A 20,620-nucleotide genomic window follows, 5' to 3' on the forward strand; every position below is an offset into this window, starting at 1 on the left:
GCCATATATCATAACATGTTAAGGTTTACAAAATCTGGTAGTCACATTAAAATTTCAACTTTGTATGTGTACAATTTGCATGTAAAATGTATTCATTGAAGTGTTTGCTCTGCTGCACCACGAGTCATGTATTTCATCAAGAGATATAACATTGCAGTTGCATCCCCCAACAACTTCTTTCTTACATATACATGGAACAGGGTGTAGTGGTACAAGGTTCCTAGTACCCACGTATGTCTGTGATGCCTTTGCTCACACTGGGTCTCATGATTGATCCATTTATTGGCTTTTTCATTCCTCTTTCTTGGTGGGTGCTCTTTTGGTTAATGATAGAAGTGTATCAGTTTCTTGCCACTGTAAGCAAAGTTACCATGATCATTCCAGAAATACTGGATGGGCACATATTTCCTTCCCTTCCGTGAATACCTAGGAGAAGGCTGCAGAGTTGAGTGGTAAGTGTGCACTTAGCTTCCAATGATGCTGTCATCTTCTCTCCATGTGCTTTTCCTCCAGCTGCTTAGTTCAGTGGGAGAACTTTCTGTCATTAGTCTTAAAAACAGACCTGTTCTAGTGTGTGACCAGGAGCCCCTCATTATGGTTTTAATTTGTGTTTTCTGAATGTAATTTCTGTTGACGTGAACTTTGATATCGAATGTTTCATTCATTTGTGAGTGCGTGAAGTATCTCTACCAATCTTTCGTAATATAATTTATTTTTGTTTTATGTTCATTGGTATTCTGCTTGCATGTATGTCTGTGTGAGGAAGTCAGATGTCTTGGAACTAGAGCTACACACAGATCTGAGAAGCCATGTGAGTGCTGGGAATTGAACTAGGGTCTTTTGGAAGAACAGCCAGGGCTCTTAACTACTGAGCCACCTATCAAGCACTCTCTCCATGGTTTGTTTGTTTTTTAGAATACTATGGCCTTTTCATTATTCAATCATAAGATGTTTTGAGTGTTCAACTTTTGATAGGTGTTCCTTGTTATCTACATGTATTAGAAATACTTTCACCAAGCATCGATTGTCACACATCATCATTTTAAAATACTTAACATTTCTTTTCAACTACTTCTTTCTTCAGATATATTCTGAAATTAAGGCTAGGAAAAATATTATATTTGAGCTTTGACAAGAAATGATGGAATATTTCAGTGGTCTTGAAAGCAGCTACATGGCTTTATGGATTGATCTCAGCTTCTGCCTACATGGTAGGTTTCCATCCATTAAATAATTAGATTTGAACTAAAGTCCACATGCTTTTAATACAGCCATGGCTACTTTTGTTAATGCTTAACTAATTTCTCCTACATTCTAATTAATATGTTGGAAACCTGGTCAGTTTTCAATAGTTATTGCAATGCTTTGGACAAATAACCTCATTTTTCCAGCAACAGCCTTCAAATATAAGGGGCTTAAGAAAATACATATTTTTTATTTTTCATCACAGAAGGAAAGTGCTCAGCATGTTGGAGACCCACTCTAGAGAAGTTTCCCACCCCTATGTCAGCGCTGTGAGCTACTTATAGCCACCACAAGGACCTTAATATCATCAACAAATGTTTTTTTGCTATTGCATTATTTAGGTAAAACTCTAAGTATCTGTAAGTATCTCTTAGATTGAGAGAATCAAACATTTTTAGATAGAGTGGTTGGGCCTGAAAGCAAACTTATGTCAATTCCCCCCTTCACATTTTCATGTCAGATCTAGTCACATACTCAAAATAAACTTCAGGGAAGAGAGTGAGACATCTAACCAGAAGTGGGAAAGAGCGGAGCATTTGTAAGCACTGATCATGTCTACAGTCTTTATTTTGTTGACAGTTCTTTTATAGATACAACCTATTTTACTTGAGTTTTTGGGAGTGTGGTGCTTAGGAGCTGTTCACATTATCTTCTGAAATGGAAAGTTTCTAGGTGTATCATGCGATACAGATTCATGTGGTGCTTTGCTGAGGCAAGACCCATGGAAGGACATATGACGTTTGGAGAGAGTATAAATAGAACTCAACAGACAAGGACAGTATGCTTGCATAGCTAGCTTTGCACTGCCTCGTTGGTTTCACAGCTTTGGTGTTCTTCTCTTCATTGAAAGAGGTACTGCAAAAAGCTTCTCATGCTGTCCAGGCTGGTCCTGGTAGCTCCTGCTGACTCGTTCTGAATTGGTGGAGGCCTGGTAGTTTCTGTTGGATTTTGCCACTGCTGCTGACTTGCATTTGGTATCCTGACACTACTGAACTAGACTGATGGTACCCTGACAAACAAAGATTAGATCTCCCCCAAAGAAGTACTTCTAAACAGGTCCACATATCCTTATCCTGCTTACCATCTTTTCTCCTCTACTTTGGATGGTGGGCTGGAAGGGGAGGGTTCGAAGTGTTTATTAAACCTTATTAAAAGTAAGTTTTGAGAAATCTAAGCCTATAATCTTCAAATAATGTTATGGCCTATTTAAATAATGAGGACTGGGTGAAAATAATCTAGATTAATTGGGATGATTATGTACAGTCCACTTTTTACTTAAACCTTTACTTTAAATCAATATATATGAGCTTTGCTATGTTTTGAGATAGAAAACCAATAACAGAATGAAGCTCCAAAACAAAATAAAAGCAGACTACACTTAAAGTTACAAAATTTCCCAAATAAATGGATGAAATCAATTACTATATATCCACCTGATCTTGCTTCTACTAGAGATCATATTGGTAGGTGTTTTATATTTAATGATATTTATAGTCAGAGATTAAAGTTAAATTATTTGTACTTGAATTTGATAGCATGCTTAATTTAATGGGCTTTATTTAATAATATTTCTACTACTTTTAGTAAACTAGATGCATCGGGATTCTTTTTCTTGTCAGTGCCATCCTTGTTAGGTTTCAAGGTATTGCATTCACTCTGTCTAAAAATGAATCGAGACGTTTTCTTTCACTCTCAGACTCTAAGATAGCAAATAACATCTGGGAGAAATTAAAACAAACACAACTGTAAAATCATCCATGCATCTTTCTTGGACTGCAGTCATTATCATTTGGTTATTTCTTCCTTTATTGTTTTATGTTCACATGTGTGCAGAAGAACTGACAGGAACTGATTTTGATGATTTAAATACATTCAGAATACTTTCTGGTTGAAAATTTTAATTTCTCTATGTATGTGTAATTTCATATATTTGTATATATGCATGTAATTATATATACATGTGTGTGTGTGTGTGTGTGTGTGTGTGTGTGTAATTTTATAATAAAGAGACAACTTTAGATGAGTATCTGGATATGTATTTTTGTGTAGAAGCTTTCCTTGCATATGTGAAGCCCCCAGATTAAACTACAGTACCACAAGGGAAAAAAACAAAACAAAGGGGAAAAACCTTTTTTTTTTTTTTTCGATATTGACTTGGCATTTGTTACTGTATTTTCTCCCAAACAAATTCTCAGATTGTGTTTCTGTAAATGGTATAATTGTGTGTGTGTGTGTGTGTGTGTGTGTGTGTGTGTGTGTGTGTGTGTGTGTGTATGTGTGTGTGTGCGCCAGCCTATGTATGTGTAGAGACTAGACATCAGTCTCGTGTTGGGATGGAAACCAAATTCGGCTTTTTATCTTTGGAGACAGGGTCTTCCGCTATACCTGGAGCTTGCTGACTCTGCTAGGCTGGATGCTCAACAAGCCTCGGAGGTGTCTTCCTGTCTCAGCCTCACCACAGTGGGGTTACAGTTATAGGTGTGTGCTATTTTTTATGTAGTTCTGGGGTGCAAACTCAGCTCCCTCAGGTTATGCCATCACCCTAGCCCTTGCCCTAATCAATTACTTTATTTGTCATTCAGCCCTACTTTATTTTTATATCATATTAAATTATGTATATGCCTGTGTGTCTGTGTGAGAACATGTGCCCATGAATGCAGGTACCTCACAGGTCAGAGGTGTCAGGTCCTTGTGGAACTTAAGTTGCAGGCTATTTTAAACTGCTGACACTGGTGATGGGCACCGAACTCAGGTCCTCTGAAAGGGGAATTCACTCTGTAGACCAGGCTGGCCTTGAACTCAGGGAGATCCACCTACCTCTGCCTTCTGAGGACTAAAATCAAAGCAGTGCATCACCACTTCAGTCTTATTTAATAAATTTTTAAACCCTTTTATTTTAAAATTTATTATTTATTAATTAATTTATTTATTTACTTGACAATACAGTATCCGCTCTTCCTCTCCTCCAAGTACGCCTCACACAAGTTCTTTGCCCCCCCCCCCCCATTCCAACTTCTGGATGCCACCCCCAGCTCCCAATCCCTCCACATCAAGTTGCTGTTGGACTAGCTGAGACTAGACAAGGCATAACAGGAATGTCCATTTAGGGGCGCAGGATTCATAGGCAGGCAGGCAACAGGATCAGGGACAGCTTCTGCTCTAGTTGTTGGGGGACCAAGCCACTCATCTGCTACATATGTGCAGGGGCTTAGTTCCAACTGGGTCTTGCTCTTTGGTGGGTAATTCAGACTCTGGGAGCCCCAAGGGTCCAGGTTAGTTGGTTCTGTTGGTCTTCCTGTGGAGTCCCTATCTTCTCCGGTCCTCAGTCCTCGCAACTTTTCTGTAAGACTCCCTGTGTTCTATCTAATGTTTGGGTATGAGTCACTGCATCTATTTCCATTGACTCCTGGGAGGAGCCACTCAGAGGACAGTTATACTAGGTTTCTGTTTGCAAGCATTTATAAATTATAAGTTAACACGAAGCTATTCTGAGAACATATAGATTCTAAAGGTTCTAACTTTTCAGAAATAATAGAGAAAAATGGAGACAGGCTAGACTTTTAATGTATATGAAAATCAAATATAAAACCATCCAGAGTCTGCCCCACCTGGGGGACGGGGATCCATCCCATAATCAGGCACCAAACACAGACACTATTGCATATGCCAGCAAGATTTTGCTGAAAGGACGCTGATATAGCTGTCTCCTGTGAGGCTATGCCAGTGCCTGACAAATACAGAAGTGGATGCTCACAGTCAGCTATTGGATGGAACACAGGGCCCCCAATGGAGGAGCTAGAGAAATTACCCAAGGAGCTGAAGGGGTCTGCAACCCTATAGGTGGAACAACAATATGAACTAATCAGTACCCCCCCGGAGCTCGTGTCTCTAGCTGCATATGTAGCAGAAGATGGGCTAGTCGGCCATCACTGGGAAGAGAGGCCCCTTGATCTTGCAAACTTTATATGCCCCAGTACATGGGAATGCCAGGGCCAATAAGTGGGAGTGAGTGGGTAGAAAAGCAGGGTTGGGCGAGTGTATAGGAGACTTTTGAAATAGCATTTGAAATGTAAATGAAAATATCTAATAAAAAATTTTTAAAAAGAAAGAAATATGCAACTTACTGAGGCATTTTAAGTTCAAGAAAATAGGAGTATATAAAAACCATTTACATTTATTTTATGTGCATGAGTGATTTACCTAAATATAGGTGTGTGTGTGCATGTCCCAGGTGTCCTGGATGTCCACAGACATCAGAAGACAGGGCATAGGAGCTCCTAGAACTGGACTGTGAGATGCCACAGGGGTGCTGGGAATTGAACCCAGCTCCTCTGTGAGTGCTCTTAACCACTGAGCAATACTTCTAGCTCACTACAAAAAACATTTTTCCTGATGTAAAGGAAAACTTGTTGTCACATTAATATAGACATAGGTTGGCATTTTAATTCTGGTTTAAATGATATGTGATATAAGCAAATGATTTAGCTCGATTTGACTGTGGTTTTGCTTACTCACAATGAGATGTGTTAGCTATCACTGAGTAATGAAACTCACTTCAAGACTCCTTGGATTGAAATAGTAAACACTTAGACTGCTCGTTAATATTCAGATTACCTGGGTGGTTTTTCTGGAAAGGACACGGCTGCTCATGCTCTGAGTCACTTGTATGGAGAGTCAGCTCCCCTTTTTAATATGTGTGAGCAGGCTAGTGACAAGGTAGGCCACTGTGGCTTTACTGAGGATACTGGTGTTTTCTGTCATGAGTATCAAGTTCCGAACTTGCTTACTTGTCTAACAACGATTTCAAAAGGAGAAGAAGTGAGCTCCTCTGGCCATTTTCTTGAGGTTTGAGACTGGGGTGCTATTATTCCTGTCTATTCAAGTTACAGTGCCAGCAATACTCAGGGCATGAGATGAAAACAAACCAGATGTATACATGGCAATCTGTAGATGGAAGTAGCTGCTGAGGAAGGAAGGGAATATTAGCTATTTTTATTTTGCCTTTTCACTTCTATTTGTGTACATTTGTGTACAGATGTACTAGAACACGTTTGATACCCTAAACTTTGTTATTACGATTGTTAGGAAACATCACGAGAATCTATTAATTACTTAGGAAGCCAACTTTTAGTATAGAGTAAGTATGAGTGGGTTTGGAATGTAAACACGAATGGAGGTGACCTTGGATGAGTAAGAACTGACTTGAACAACCTTTCCTAAAATTTGCATAAGTGGATCCTTTGAGAGATTTCTATGAGTTTCCAGAGTAGATTAGTGTTCCTCCCCATCCTTGCAGAGACATCACTAAGGGCTTTGTGGTGTGGAGGGATGTGAGGCAATGGCTTTACTGTATTATGGGACAAAGCCACTTAAATATCAGGTGTATTTGTCAGCAACGATCCTTTGCTGGCCTTACTCTGGCCTCAGGTCACTGTGAGCTCTACTTCCCCGTGAGTGCATCTGAAGAGCTAGCTGGTCCCTCTCCCAGCTTCTTTCATCTTGGGTCTCCCTCTTCCTTTCCCCACCTAAATTTCCTGTTTGTTTGTTTCTCTTAATGTAAACCAGTTTGGCCAATGCTCGGTTTCTCAGTCTCCTTTCCAATTTGCCTTTAGAAAATTCACCCTTTTAGCCCCAAAGCACTTGAACAAAAGTAGTCTCCTTTAATTGTAAAGGAGAGAGGGCCATGGTATTAGAAAGAAGCGTCTGTTGTTAGGGGTGGGGGAGACTGCAACCGCATGGTTTAAAATTGTATATAAGTCCTCTGCTCACGTGTTATGCAGCCAATATATATTTCAGTTTTAATTTTATTTTATTGTGGGCAGATTCTTGCTCATATACAACATATTTTAGTCATGGTTTTCTCCTCTGTTACCTTCTTTTATCTCTCTTTCTAACTTGTGATAAAAGCCCTCTTCTCTCTAATTCATTCCCACCCCAAGCCCTCTATGAAATTCCTGCACAGGTGGTCATAGCTACTGTGTGCATGTGTGCTTGTGATTGCAATAGACATGGCATGTCCAGAAGACAGCATGTTATATTGCTACTTCTCATCCTCCTGCTTTTCTCATCTTTGTGCTCCTTCCTCTGGGATGGTCCTTGGGCCTCAGAATGGCTAGCGAATAGTTTTCAAAAAACCCACCACCTTTGTGGCAGGATGCCCAGCCCTTACAATGTCCTTTCCCTTGTACACTGATACCTGCTGTTACTCTCACCTCCTAGAGGTGCTTATTGAATAAGGAATCATTCTCAATTTTTTGGTATAGCTTCTTCACAGTGTTTGTATAGATTTTTCTAAGTCAAGAATATTTAGCAAGTGTCATAAGATGCAATATTTGGTCCTATGAAAGCCCACGAGTGAGGAATGTTTGCAAAGCCATCAAGGAATAAAAGGATTGATTAGCCAATGAAGCAAGAGCTTCTAGGTGTGCTTCCATGACAGGCCAGGCTGCAGCAGAAGGATGACTCATCCTCCTCGAACTTGGTTAACCAGGGAGATGCAGTACATCTACAGAAAGGTACCAAAGAACATTCAGGTAGAAAATCCTTGCTCACTCTGTGATTCCAGTATCTCAGTTGATTAAAAAAAAATTCCACATTAGTAAAACTGTACCAAAAAAACCAAAAACCAAAACAAAACCCAACCAACCAACCAACCAATAAACAAACAAACAAAGCAACTGCAGGAGACATAAGTTCTGAGCTATGTGAACAATGTCAAAAGAATTCTGGTCTACTCCAAACTGGATTTCAAAACAGAAACAGACTTAAGGATGAATAAACTGGACTATAAACTAGACTATGTATCTCAGAAACAGATGGGACATCCACAAAGCATAAGAAATTATTAATTTTCTTAATTTTCTGGTATACAACAGTGCCTGGCATCTTGATTCCAATTCAATGCTGTTATTCCTCTATATACATAAGACAAAGCATGCAACTGTAATATCTTAGAAAGATCTGAACATGTTAATAAAAATCGACAAGTTCCTTTATGGGAGACAGTCTAACCTAAGAGGTTTGGGGGAGGGGAGTGTCAGAGCTCAATAGCCCATTCAGCATTGAAATGGGAACACTGAGGCTACTCTTTGGATAAATTCATGCCAGATTTGGCCTGCAGCTCTCGCCAGGCAGTTCCCAGATGAGAACAGTCCCTTTGCCTGTGGTGAAGAAGCGCAGAATAATGCCTCTTTGAATTAGTTTCAAAATAGTGCTGCGATGCAGACAGACAACTTCTGAGGCCAAAGTGCATGAGCATCGTATAATGGCAGTCTGTTAGAGTACTCCCAGTACCTCTGGAGGATATGGTTATAGTATACATTAAAACCTTCAAAAGAAACCAGGATCAACCAGCATCAGATGACAAGCCCTGCATGACAGTAGTACAATGGAGTTTTATTTCTTAATTAAAAATAACAATAAAGTAGCTCAATCTTAATCATGGAAGAGATTTTCCAAGAACCACAGTGGAGTTAAATTTAAGACCATGGGTAGTAGTGAACTCTATGTATGTTGATTTTTCCTAGAACAGATACAATTTAATTCATAAATTGAAGAGTTAATAATAAATACAATAATTAACAATGACAATATATTTCAATAAATGTTATGTGAATGTGGACTCTCAAAAAATATCATATGATACCCATTCTTCTCTTTGTTGTGATAATGGATAAGAGTACAATGTGTTCTGGATGACAGGAATAATGTAGGGATAGTAATGTGGCCTTGGGTTCCTATGTAAGGGTCACTTCAACACAAGCATTGTGCTAGCATGATAGTTCATTTTGATAACCAAGATGGCTATTAAATACTGAATGTGAGGGTAGTATAGACAACATGGACATGATGGACACTGGAGTGAATTAATCTTAATCTCCTGGGCAAAATGAAGCAAAATTTCAATATGACACAATGTAACTGCAAATGTGCAAATTATCTCTTTCTGAAATTTTCATCTAATATGTCTGAGCTATGGTTAAGCATCGATAACCAAAAAAGCAAAACCCCATAAAAGAAAGGGTACTTCTGTGTCAAAAGTAAGTAGAAAGTTGGTATGTGACTTACAGTAGATAAATTACAAAATTGTATCCATCCCACTGCATATAGAACATAAAACAGAGCTTACTAAAGTAGGGATTTAAAAACAATAATCCTATATGCATTTATTAATATAACATGATGCATTGAAGAACTATAGCGTTGTGACTTCTAGCTAATAATAAGCCACCTTACATAGTTATCATTTATGCAACGATAATGCAACATCCACTATCTTTGCATTTTTTAGGAATGCAGTGTCTTGTTATGAACCATCGGCAGATACCATGGTGTGCAGTAAAATTATTAAACTTGTTTCCTGATACAATTATAGTTGTAATGTTTTAATAAGTATGTCTCCACCCTCCTCCGAAGCACTTTTGAGAGTTTCTATTTTAGATAAGAGTTCAGACTTGCCAAGCTGATTTTATGAGAGAAATTGAAAGGAATTAGGCAGCCACTCACATTCCAAACAATGCGTTTTATTATTTTCATAACTCTTAGGTCGTTCCAGTAGTATGGATGTTGTTATCAATACATTCTAAAACTCTAAAAGATCATTGAATGCAAAGCATAGTTGCTTCCCATCTGCCTATTAATGAAAATATATTGGTTACTTTCTTCTTGTGTCTCATGAAAGGTTTGCATATTTTTGTGTATCTCTCCATCATAGAGGATAAAATCTAATTCTTTAAAAATTAAATTACAAAAAATATTTGATTCCCTGGGAACCTGCTGAGCACCTAGATCAAGGAAGGAAGAATCTCACTGAAGACAAAATCGAAGAAATGAACATCTCAGTCAAAGAACATGTTAAATCAAGATAAATCTCGGCACAAAACATCCATGAAATCAAAAATACTACACAAAGACCAAATCTATGAATAGTTGAAATAGAGAAAGGAGAAGAAAATCAGGTCAAAAATCACAGAAAATATTTTTAGTAAAATTATAGAACAAAATTTTTGTAACTTAAAGAAGGAGATGCCTATCACCGTATAAGAAGCATATGGAACACTAAATAGACTAACCAGAAAATAAATGCACCTCAGTACATAGTAATCAAAATAATAAATGTAGAGAAGCAATAACGAATACTAAAAATATGTGAGGAAAAAAAGACCAAGTAATATATAAAATAGGCTTACTAGAACAACAGCTGACTTCTCAACGGAGACTCGAAAAGCCCCTAGTTTCTATAAACTTCAAGAGACTAGTATAGAGAACCATGTGTAGCAAAACTTTCAATTACAACAGATAAAGAAAGAAAGACATTCCAAGATAAATCTAAAATTAAGAAGTATCCATTTGCAAATTTTGTCTACAGAAAGTGCTAAACGGAAAACGTCAAGCTGAGGAGGTTAAGCAGATCCAAGAAGACACAAAGATTATCTAATCCCAGTCTATCAAATCAAAAGAGGTGGGGGAAATACACTACAGGAACAAAATACAGCAGTCAACAAGCACTGCTCATTGAGAACTCTCAAAACTAATGGTTGAATTTCACCTGTAAAAAGGCACAGACTTACAGAATGAACGTGAAAATAGAATCTATCTTTCTGCTACATCCAAGAAACACACCTCAACATCAAGAATAGATGGATAGACATTGCCTCAAGATAAAAGGATAGAAAAAGATATTCCAAGCAAATGGTCCTAAGAAACAAGATGGTATAGTCATTTTATCACTTAACAAAATAGACTTCAAACAAATACTAGCCAAATATATAGAAAAGGACACTACCTAGCCAACAAAGGGGAAAAAATACCCACAGAGAGAACAATTCTTAACATCTATGCCTCAATATAAGGGCACCCAAGTTCATAAAAGAAAACTATTACAGTTAAACCACATATTGACCCTCACACACTGGTAGTAGATAACTTCAATATCCCACTGTTGCCAATAGACAGGTCATTTAGGCAAAAACTAGACTAACAGACATTATAAACCAAATGGACCTAACAGATAATTGTTTAACATTTTACACAAACACAGAATAATATACTTTCTTCTCAGCACCTCATAGAATTTTCTCCAAAACTGATCACTTATTTGGACACAAAGCAAACTTCATCAGCTTCAAGACAATCTAAACAACACTATGCACCCTATCAGAACACGATGGATTGAAGCTGGGTAACAGCAACAGAAACAACAAAAAGCTTTCAAACTCATGGAAACCAAATCACTTACCACTAGACTTAATTGAAAATGATGACACAACATACCCAAACAGATGGGACACAATGATGGCAGGCCTAAGAGGTAATTTCACAACACTAAGTATCTGCATAAAGAAACTGGAGATATCTCTTACTAGTAACATAACACCAGACCTGAAAACTCTGGAACAAAAAGAAGAAATCACACTTGAAGGAGTAGATTGTAGGAAATAATAAATCCAAAGCTGAAATAAATAAAATAAACCATAAAACCATACAAAGAATCAACGAAAGATTTAGTTCTTTGAGAAAATTGACAAGAGAAGCAAACCTTTGTGTAAACTAACTAAAAGGGGGAGAGAGAAGATCCAAATTAACAAAATTAGAGATAAAAAGAGGACATAGTAAGTGACAATGAGGAAATGTAGAGAATCAATTATATCATTAAAAAAAATCAATCAATAGTTTAAAAACCTGTATGTCACCAACTGGAAAGTCTAAAAGAAATAGATAATTTTTTCTGATACATACCACTTACACCAAAGTTAAATCAAGATCAGATAATTAATTTAAGCAGGACTATCACACAAATAGCAGTCATTAAAAGTCCACCTGTCATAAAAGAAAAAGCCCAGGGCGAGATGGTTTTAGTGCAGAATTCTACCAGACTCTCAAAATAAAAAGAGTTAATGTCAATAGTCCTCGAGTTATTCTGCAAAATAAGTGAGATGAAGCATTGTCTTATCTGTTTTATAAGGCCACAGTTACTCTGATATGGAAACCATATACAGACTCAACAAAGAAAGAGAATTCCAGACCAATTTCTCTTATGAACACAGATGCAAAAGTTCTTAATAAAATACTTTCTAAATCCAAGAATACATTTAAAAGATCATTTACCATGATCAAATAGGCTTCATCCTAGAGATTCAGGAACAGTCCAACAAATGTAAATAGATAAATGCAATAGACTATTAAACAAATTGAAGGGGGAAAAAACTGAGATGATGATCTCATTAGATGCAGAAAGGCCTTTGACAAAATCCAAAACCATTTATGATAAAACCCCTGGTAAGATTAAGGATATAAAGGATATACCTCAACATAATAAAGGCAGTTTACACCAAGCTCATAGCCAATGTCAACTTATATGGAGAAAACCACAAAGCAATTCCACTAAAATCAGGAACAAGTCAATATCAAGTCCATAGCCGATGTCAACTTATATGATTAAAAACCACAAAGCAATTCCACTAAAATCAGAAACAAGTCAATATCACTGTCTTAGTTCAGTTTTCTACTGCTGCAGTGAAATACCATGACCAAGAAGAAAGTAGGGGAGGAAAGGATTTTTTGGGCTTACATTTCCATGTTGCACTTACCACCACTGAAAGAAGTCAGGACAGGAACTCAAGCAGGGCAGGAATTTGGATGCAGTTGCTCAGACACCATAAACTGCTAGGAGTGAGGTCACATCAGTCCATCATCCATCCATGCTAAAGTTTCAACTGGCATGATCTTTTGCCAATCTTGTGCTGGCAACCTCAGCTTCTTTGAGTTTATGCATACAGCATATTGTGCCCAGCATCCTACTGCCCTTGTCCCAATCCTCTGGCTCTTATATTCTTTCCACTGCCCATCCTTTGATGTTCCTGGACCTTGGGTAAGGGGAGGTGGTAAAGTGATCACTTAGTCTCAATCATTTCACCAGTTATGAGTCTCTTCATTAATTGATATCTGCTGCAGGACCTGGTTCTTATGATTAAATTTATTTTCTTTAGCAAGCGTGAATAGGGAGGTACTGATGTTGCAGTGATTTCAGAGTGGTCCTGGCCCTATGGTCCAGGTACTTGAGAAACGCTTTCATCTATGGGCAAATTTTGCCAAGCCATCATCTGTCAGGGTACCTGGTGGACCAGAGTGAGGCCCACATGATACAATCCTATAGTCTGAGTATACTGCTACCTGTGCAAGTCCATAGAGATTTTTATATATTTCTTTCATAAAGCTTCCCATCATTTACCCTAAGTTGTAGAAATTCTGTGTCCCCTATATGTAAAGATCTGGTTCCTCACAAATAAAAAAAAAATTCAAGTGGGAAAATGGCAGCTTCACTAAGCTCTTATTTGTTTGCTGAAAAAATAAAAAAGCTCCTGCAGTTTTATGAATGAAAACAAAAAAAAATGTTTTTTTGTTGGAGGGCATTTTGCTGTTATCACTTATCCTAATAGATCTATTTAGTGTCTGTGGAGAGATCACTTTAATGAAGAGATGTGTGTCTCTTTGCTTTTAACTTAATAATTCAAGGCTACCAGTGAATTCACAGATCAAAGATTAAGCCATAATTGGTTACTTGCCTTTGCATTTTAGACACTGATTAATCATCTGAGGTAGTTTTATTGTTGCTATTAATATACATTTCATGCCTTTTTTTCTTTGATATTTGTTCAAATGAACATTTTGAAGTATCCCTCATTTGCTCATGTGGTTTGGAATTATATTGGTCCTGATGGTAGCTAATATATCACTAACTCTGAACCCCAGAGTCTGCTGTGTAAATACAGTGGTAGAAGGTAGTCCTTTCCCCCATCTACCACAGGAGTTAAATGAATCAAACATCTTAATCCCCATGGCTGCCAAATGCTGGGTATTTATAAATACAATTGATTCTGCTTAAAGGGACCAAGGACAAGATGCTCTTCAGGGATTTTTATTTTAATAAATTAGGTCAGATATGCCCCCTCTCCAGTATTTGCTGAAGCAGGACAGGTACAGGTGTATCTTTTATTGATTTGTACACTTAAACAATCAACTCCAGGAACTACTGGGCAGTTACTGGTGCGATGGTTGAAAGGATGCTTCTGTCAGTAAAATCAGACCACAGTGCACAACTAACTAAAATGTTGGTTTCATGAAGGGAGTGGAGAAGACAGTGGACCTGACGCGACAGAGTTAAACTGCTCATTATGGTTGGTATCCGTTTCCAACAGAGGTAAAAGTAATCTTGTCAACACTGGAATATACTGTGATTTTTTTTTCTTGATATTCATTTTCTCCTTTTACTTATAGGAGCTTTAAAATTTAGTCAGACTGTCTGAGAAAAAGAAAAGAATATGCATTCAGGGTTACATGTCAAGGGTAGATATGAGGCAAACCTTCCACTATGATGAAGGCAATGGGGATCTCTAACAGGATTGGGCCATTGTGCTATTCCCCCCTTCCCACCACTCCACACCATCAAATATAGTAATATCAAAAGATGAGAAGGGGATTCCCTTGAATCTGTGAATCAAGCATCATGACAGAGCATTCTTAAGGATTTTGAGGACTGGAAACAATTAATGACCCTTGATTTGCCTAAAATGGTACAGATGCATCTTATTTGTGTGACTGTATTTTGGAATTATTATTAATAGTTCAGTGTAGTCTTAATGTGTAGGTCATATTGCAGGTGTGTTTGGATGGCAAATAAGGTCAGAACCCTACAGGAATGTCCCTGCCTCCATTAAAAAATGACAGAGAGTGGCACTGGAGAGGGGGCTTGGCAGTTGAAAGTTTGTCCCGTTCTATCAGAGGACTTGGTGTAGCTCTCAGAGCTCATATTCATCCACAACCACCAATATGTCTCCTGGACTCTGTGGTGACTTTAGTGACATATGCATATATAAATGTGCATACACACACCAACACAAGACAAAAACTAAAAAGTTATGAAGGAAAACAATTCACCATCTTTTTGTGCCTTACTAATGGACTTTTAGGACAGATTTGTATGAGTTGTGGAATATATAACAAGAATTTATAAAAATATCTAGGGGTATATGGGGGAACATTAGAGAGTTAAAAATGTAATGTTGGCTCCCATGAATTTTTAACCCTGTAGATTTTTTGTAAGCTACTCAGTATTTTATGAAAAAGGAGCTAATAAAGAACAAAAATATTAAGATTATGAGAAAAATAATTTTAGAATACAATTTAAATGTGTCTTCACAATTGGAGAGGGCAGGGTCTTTTCTGAAATATTTTTTCATTAACTTTTTAGAGGACAGTGCTTCTGTCCATGGGAGAGGGAGTCTCTCCAGCTACCATGCCTCTCTCCTCATTGTATGGCTCTGAATTTGCATTGATTAGTTTGTGTCAACATAAATGTCAGCATTGTGTGGGAGGCACCAGGCACAGGCCAAAGTGCACAGGTATGTGCACACGCATGTACACACACCTGCATTTGTACATACATGCACACACATGCAAATACAGATCACACTCATACACACACACACACACACACACACTTTAAGAAATGAGAACTAGTCTACTCTAAACCTTTAAATCTTGATTAAAGACATTTATGCACATACTCTTAAAACTCAATTATAAGGAAACAATGTAGATTTTAAAATGGACCAAAACTCCTAAAAGACATATCACCAAAATGAAACATATGTGATGATATTCCACATCATATCATCCTGGCAAGCTGCAGTACATTTACCTGCAGAGCTTTCAGAATGGCTAGCCCCATAACCTTGACCATGTGGTGATCAGACCGTGAAGCCGCAGGAGTCCTCATCCACTGGACTTAGCCTCATTGGAAGACAGGTGGAGAATTTCTTCAAAACCAACCATTATCATATTCAGTAGATGAAGAAATCAATAAACACTGGAACAGTTTTATTGTGGAATATTACTCAACTCCCAACATAAGCAAATTATGAGGGTTAGAAGAGGTGGGGTGGGGGTATGGGACTTAGACTCATATGGCCAGTTGAAATGATTTGCAAAAGCTAGACAACGCTGGCTTAGTGCTGTATGACATCCTCCTAAATCTGAAACTTTGGGTAGGAAAAAGATCAGTGGCTGCAAGTGCAGAGGGCCAGGGATGGATGGTCAGCTGGGGTAATGATGATCTTCAGAATGGGGAGGCAAATTCAGGCATGGTAGGTTATGACATGTCTGTTTCACAGATCACAAACTGCATCTCACCAAGAGTGAACATTACACAGATCCACCTGGGGCTCTGGGCCATTTTAAAATATCAATGTAGGACCATCACGTTGAAGAATTACCATTCTGGTGAAGGGAGGCTATGCGTGTGTGGGGGCAGGGGAGACACTGAGCAATACTGTCTTTTTCACATTTCCTGTGATCCTAAATGGATTTTTAAAAAGATTTTTTTTTCATTAACCTCTCCTTTTTGGAGCAGGCTGAAAACGTATATACAACCAGTAAGTTTTATGAAAATATTCTTTGGTGGGGCTGAAAAAAATAACATGAAATCAAATAAAGGGAATCTAGTTTCTTATCAGCTTATGAGCCTGAGAATTTTTCATTTAGTCAAGTTTCTTGTAGACATAGCAGGAAGACATGAAAACCAAAACCACCCCCCCCCAAAAAAAAGTAGACAAGGAAAGAAAGAAAAGAAGTCAGTTAAGTGGTCCTGAAGTTGTAGACAGACGACAGTGAAGAACACCATTACCACAGCTCTTTTTCCTGCGTTTTTTTTTTTAAATAGTATTCTCTGAAAAGCACTAGATGTAATAAAGTCAATTTAAAATTTGTTCTACCAATCTTTTGCATCTGTAATTTTCCCATTAAACGTAAATGCCCATGAGGCAAGCTATTTGCATTACATTGCATTTGCAGTCTTTAAAACAAACTATAAATCCCCTCCTTGTTTCATGTGATTGATGCCGTGTATATAAATACCACCATAAACCTCAAAGGGGGCTAACAGTGACAGTAAATTAAAGTTTTCAAGTCTGCCAGCATCTCAGGACTCCAGCCCTTGATCTTAAGCAGTGCTGTTAACCCCCGCCTTATGGCCCTCCTGAACCTTTCCCCCCTTCTCTCCCCATTCTGCCCACCCCCTTCATTCTGATTTCCTTGGGAAACACCTTCCTGGCTATGAAGTCACACCAAGGCATGGGGAGGCAGTTAATTAAATTGAGGCAGCTCTGCTTGTAGGAAAAGCAGAAGGCCCTGACTTGCAAGCCCTCCACTACTTGGGATCAAGAATCTAGGGGCCCCCTTCTTTCTATAAACAGTGAGCAGCCACAGAGATACTGATTAATTTGCCCAAACCCCTAGCTTAGCTGTTTTCATGTCAATTGTCTTCTTCCTTCAGGATGAGGAGGAGACAGGAGGAGTTGGTGGAGGGGAGATACGGGTAAGAAGAGGCAGAACAGTCTCGCCATGCCATATTGTTCAAGATTTAGTTACAATACCCTCTCTGCTCTCATTACTCCACTCTCCCCTTTAACAGCGAATAAAGGAGATACTAACTGCTCATTACAGCTTACAGCCTGCTAGAGATAATTGTTTACCTATCGGGAAGGCTTAAACAAAACATACACAAGCCTTCTTGGACTTCAGAGGATCCTGACATCAATAACTCACTGATGGGTGTAGCTGATGAGTTCTTTCTTGTCTTTGTTGACTGCAGGAGGCTCGAATTTAGTGACCACGGAGAAGCCAAACACATGGAGTCATGGACTCCTTGCTTACTATCACAGTGTCAACTGATTCATCTCTGAACCCAGCCACTGCAGATTTCTTGACTGATTTCAAGCCATCATTCCTGAAACTCTCTCCTAGTCTAATTGATTCAAGGAGCACTGAGCTTTCTCGCAGTGGCTTCCAAGGCTGCTCATAAATTCTCTTCCAGTTTTCCCCAGATTAAAATGAAAATAATTGTAAAATCCCAGGTTGAATTTTTTTCTTGGCTGTATGTTTCAGATATGACTTCAAAATAGAAATGTAAATTAGTAAAGCTTCATAGCTCATATATACAAAACTCTTGGGGGAAATGGCAAATCTTCAAGGAGGAGGTAAATTATCCCTCCAGAAGGGAAAGCAAAGGCACAGGGGGACAGTGGCTGGGAGGTGGGGAGAAAAGACAGAGGAAAGGAAGTCAAGGCAATGAGAGAATGAAGCTAATTAATTAATTTAGGCTATTAATCTAGGAGAAATGTCCTCTGACAATCTCAGGATCAGTGGTATATCCCACGTGAATATTGACAGAGACATTGAAAAAAAATATGTTTGGATGAGGGTACTTAAGTGATTTCCCATTTCTTCTAGAAACTCTTAGTAATATATATGCAAGAATCCAAGAAATGTGGACCTTAGGAACAGAATCTTCCCACATAGAGCCCTCTAATCTTTTGTTCCCACCTTCAACCCCTAGATGACACCTACCAGGCATGAGCTTTACATCATGCTGCCCTGGTGGCCTCCCCAGTGACATCAGAATTCCTGGGCTGAGGGCTAGTGATAGTCCTTATACCTCTGTTTTTTTCCAAGATTCTTTCATAACTAGGGATGGTAAAACCGAAAACTCTCAACATGTCTGAAGGTATAAAAGTTATGAGTTTTTACAAAGCACTCTTTGGACAGATTTAAGAAACAAGTCCCGAGAAGGGGAAACAGCCATTTTTGAGCATCCTGTACATACTCAGTCATTCTATTGGAATTCTCTCTATATCTATAAATCTTTATAATAACCCCCAAGGCAGTCTCATTTTTCTTTGCCAATAACACTGGAGGAAATAGTAAATAAGAAATTTCTACCAAAGTCCAAAAACCCCAAATAAGTGGTCTTGTCTTGGAGGTAAACTTTTTAAAAAGATTTCAATTTAGTACAGATATACAAAATGTGAAATCTTGAAGGTTGATACTGTATATGTACTATAGGATTCAGAGAATATCAGCCTGTGTTATTGACACAAGACTATGAAGGTAGATTTGGTACCCTGTGTCACTGTCCTGTGGTTGGGCTGTGTGGAATAAACAGAATTTCTCAGACTATATGAATGTGTCTAAGCACATGCATTGGGTGTAAGAGATTCAAAAGTATGGTGGTATTGGCGGGAGACTAGGGCACGTTCCTAACTTCATTGGATTTAATAAAGTGATGAGAAACAAGGAATGATGGAGGAAATATCTCAGGAAGAAAGTTTGTTTTTAAAGTCATAGGACCCCCTCTATACAGGCATCACCCTCTCTATGCCTACTTCTCCCTAGTTTGCACAGCTCTCCTTGACTCTTCATTGTAGAACTCTTCTGCTTTTCAGTCTCACTCTTTACTTACCAACCAAAACCACATGGATATTGTACTGATTGATTTTGTGTGTCAACTTGACACAGGCTGGAATTATCACAGAGAAAGGAGCTTCAGTTAAAACAAAATGTCTCCATGAGATCCAGCTGTAAGGCATTTTCTCAATTAGTGATCAAGCAGGGAGGCCCTATTGTGGGTGGTGCCATCCCTGGGCTGGTAGTCTTAGATTCTATAAGAAAGCAAGTTGAGCAAGCCAGGGGAAACAAGCCAGTAAGCAACATCCCTCCATGGCCTCTGCATCAGCTCCTGCTTCCTGACCTGCTTGAGTTCCAGTCCTGATTTCCTTTGGTGATGAACAGCAAAGTGGAAGTGGAAGCTGAGTAAACCCTTTCCTCCCCAACTTGCTTCTTGGTCATGATGTTTGTTCAGGAATAGAAACCCTGACTAAGACAGATATTGTGGTCCTTTTCCTTAAAACACAGTTCAAGGCTAGTTAACATCCTGTCTTGTTATTGCTGCAATAAAAGACTATGACCCAAAGCAAGTTGATAAGGTAAGGGTTTATTTTGGTTGTACTTCCACATCACAGTCCATCAGTGAAGGAAGACATGCATGAATTCTACTGGGACAGGAACCCAGAGATAGGAACTGATGCAGAGGCTATAAGGGAGTATATCCTACCATCTTGCACCCCATGGCTTGCTCAGCCTATTTTCAAAGTGTGAAGAACCAGAGGGACAGCCCAGGGCTCAAGGCAAAGCAGAGGGTTAGCAAAGGGGCAACATGGAGAGAAGTGTTGCCTACAGTCTCAGGCCATGGACAGACATGCATATTTACTAGAAAGGGTGAGTGCAGAATGCTATTGAGATATAAGGAAGTAAATGATGATAGAGCAATGGCAGGTGCTTTGCCACAATCTCTAAATACTGTACCAGACAGAACATAGAGGTATGACGGAATTAGGGGGTAAGGGTCCTTTCCATTTCAAGCTAGAGGTCTGCTGCTACCCAGAAGACCACACTAGTTACTCTAGTAACTAGGTCAGTTGACTGGGTCAAGTGAGGGTGTGACAAATGGGAGGAGACAGGCTACGTGGTCTCAAGGATGTCA

The sequence above is a fragment of the Mus musculus genome, chromosome 7 (genome assembly GCF_000001635.26).
Source record: "Mus musculus strain C57BL/6J chromosome 7, GRCm38.p6 C57BL/6J".
Taxonomy (NCBI): domain Eukaryota; kingdom Metazoa; phylum Chordata; class Mammalia; order Rodentia; family Muridae; genus Mus; species Mus musculus.